Source organism: Belonocnema kinseyi, chromosome 8, assembly GCF_010883055.1.
Source record: "Belonocnema kinseyi isolate 2016_QV_RU_SX_M_011 chromosome 8, B_treatae_v1, whole genome shotgun sequence".
In the NCBI taxonomy this organism is placed as follows: domain Eukaryota; kingdom Metazoa; phylum Arthropoda; class Insecta; order Hymenoptera; family Cynipidae; genus Belonocnema; species Belonocnema kinseyi.
The window spans coordinates 14,334,515-14,338,015 of NC_046664.1; positions in this window are offsets into that span (position 1 = coordinate 14,334,515).

Sequence of the window (3,501 nt, forward strand, 5' to 3'; positions counted from 1 at the left end):
TAAAAATTAAATAAACAAAAAAATAAAAAATCTACTCTCACCATTTTCTGAAAAATTTAGTTCTGAATTAAAAAAAAAATTCTAAAATCGGTGCATAATTGCATTCTAAATGTCATTTTGAACCTCGTTTTCCGATTTCACCCCACTGTGCGCCCCCACGACGCGTGGGAAAAGGGGCAGGGGTGTGACCTAAGTTTTTTCTGGTGCCAGTCACAGGGGTGCCTTCCCGCCCACCATGAAACGTTGGAAAGGGGGTCGCGTCTGAACTAAGTAAATTTTGTCACCAGTCATTGAAATGCCGCGGTTTTTCGTGTAGTAGTTTCCGAGAAAATCAAAGATTTATCTGATCAAATGTAACAAATTTACAAATTTCAATGCGATTAGCGACAGGTCTTTCTCCGCCATCCGCGCTCATATTACTTAAGGGCGTGTGTTTCTTGCGTGCAATAATATTTTCGAGGTTTTCCTCTCTTGAGTCCTCGTCAAAATGGATGAAACATATAATATTTTTAGTTTATCTAAGATTTTCCAAGAAAAGGAAACAACTCTTCAGTGGTTGCGTCAAATCAAATTAATTCCGGCTAAATGATTTTGCTCAAAACATAAGAAGAAGATGACTCTTGTGGAGTCTGAACATGTTTGCGGATCCTTCCTTTGTTACAAAATACAAAAATATCGTCACAGTATAACCTTTGCAGAAAACACGTGGTTTGAGAGGTGCCGCATTTCTGCAGCGGCCTGTATGCTCATTACGTATTGTTTTGCGTTAAATTTTAATTTTGAACAAACGATCCGGGAAAGCAGCATTATAAAAAATCAAAAAATTTCTCGAGAAACAGTTTCAGACCGCTTCTCATTTTTAGAGAGGTCTGCATGCTTGCTCTTGACAGCAACTTCGAGGAGGATGGTCGAATCGGCGGTGTCGGTGAAGTTGTTGAAATCGATGAGTGCAAAATCGGCCGTCGAAAATACGAGCGAGGACGTATGGTAGAAGGATCATGGATTCTCGGAATGATCCACAGAGGGCATTCCTACAACTATCGGTTGGAAATCTGTCCCGATAATAAGAGAGATCAGGCTACTTTCATTACATTAATAAAAAAGCATGTAGCGGAAGGGACAGAAATCCACACCGATTGCTGGAGGGGATACATTAATCTCGAAGATCATGGATTTGTCCACAAAACTGTGAATCATTCCGAACAATTTGTGGATCCCGATTCCGGAGCGCACACACAACACATCGAGTCATTTTGGCGGTGGATGCGACGATTTCTCTCACGAGGAGGAGTGCGTAAGAGCAACACTGCAGAGCATCTCCGCGAATCTTTATGGCGGCGACGCGCAAAGAAAAGAGTTGCTGATCCGTTTAAAGAATTAATTACTAACATTAAAGCATATTACCCTGGCCACTAAATATACTCAGCAGGCTATTATAAAAAACTTATAAAGAGTATACAATCAAGACAATAAATAGAATATACCCAGAATTTTTAATTAAAATAAATTAAAATGTAATAAAAAATCACAAAAGTAAAAAAAACAATTTAAAAAAAATGCTTTTCAAAATACACCAACCTCTCCGTGGTGAAAAGCGTGAGTAGGTACCCAACCAAAACCAATGGAGAATGCTCATTGTTTTTTTTCATAAAAATCGAGATATCACTAATTTTCTTGGAAACTATTACTCGTAGAAAAAATGTGTTACACAAAAAATGTGTCTTTTGTACGAGCTACAACTTTTATTGGAGACATTTTGCGAGATTTTGCATACAGGCTGAGATAAACGCAAAAAACCATATTTTTTATGGGTTTCTCGCAATTTCACCATGAAAATCGCCGAGTCGCCAATTTTCACTATCATTTTCGTAATCAGCGGGTCAAAATACATAGTATACGCAGTGTGAAGGAAATCGTCACGTTCACTTATTCGGAACTGCACCCTTTCCTTTTTTCGTCAAACGTTATAAAGATTGAAACAAAAAACTTTCTTTTTAACCTGAACCCTTATATTTGAAATGCTCATAAATTCAGGAAAATAATTTTTTCTCAAAACAGCAAAATATGTATCAGGTTATCAGTACAGTAACATTTCAAAGTATAAAAATTACGTAAATTACGTAAATTTCTAGAAATGTTATCTCATTGTTTTAAATTCCTGTGAAAGAAACCAATTGCATTATCATCCGTCAATGACGAAGTCTTTACAATTTGCACAATCATTCCATTGACTGAAGTTTAAATTGTCGAAATTTCAGTAGGCCACATTTTAAACAAATTATGTAAGAAAATCACACAAGTCGAACATCCAGTGCCGAATTCTATTCATTCTCATTTTACTCAATTTGATGAAAATTTGTTGATTTTAATTTTTTCAAATTATTTTCTTTTGTATTTTTATGAATCAAAGCAACTTTGCTAAAAGTTTCATTGCACAGCCCCACAAAAAATTCGCCAGAACTGGGTACGAGAAAAGTATATCCTTATGTATTTGAGCCGCTGAATTCGAATTCAACCTCAGAATTGCGATTTAATGACGAAATTTCCCCCTAGCCTAGAGAAAAATACTAAAATCTAGGGAATTCTTGAAAATCCAAATTCGGCCTTACAAATTTCCCTAGGGGTAAGATTTTTTTCTCTATCCTAGGGAAAAGTTTAAAAACTAAGAGAGTTATGCGACCTGTTATTGTAATATTTGTACGATGGCAAAGTGATGCGAAACTAAGTTCATTTAGTAGCTGAATTCAAACGTCTGACGACCGTGAGATAGGTGGTTACAATCTGTAAAGGAATCAATACGATAATCCGATCAAAGTTTCGTGCACCCTGAGAACACGGAGTGATCCAAGGACTACCGCCTTCTGCATTTTTACCGCAAGTGTATGCGACACTTCTTATTCTCGACAATTGACTCGCTTTCTCTACGAGCATTTAGAGGAGTGATATTAAGGTTAATGCCGTCAAAGTGACAGAGATGGTAATAAAGCACTTTTAGTGCCGCATTGTGCTTTTGAATATAGGTTGTTTCAGCATGAGTTGGACAACTAGATAGTATGTGAGCTAAATGCTCGGGGTGTGCATGGCACGCCCTGCAGGTATCATCGGAAATGTCTTGGCTCAAAATGTGGCGACGGTATGTTAAGGTGGAAATGACACCGTCTTGGCATGCCAAAATAAAACCCTCTGTACCAGACTTCAGTCCGGGCGATTTAAGGAAAGCAAACGTTTGCTCATACGACATTGACTGATCCTCCACATTTCTGCGGAAGATACCGTGCATCCTCTTATCGAGGAGCTGTTCATGAAAGTTTTTCTCTTGTGCTTTCTTAATCCGGGCTTTCAGGAGTGAGTACTCGAGATAGATAAGATTTGATGCATTTTGCCTACCCCTAATACTGAAGTTAAGGTGGTTTTAGCGTGACTCAGTGAGTCATATGAGAGTGTAAAAAAGTATTTTTGATTTACATGGAATCTTTTGTGTTTGAAAATCCGAAAATTAAT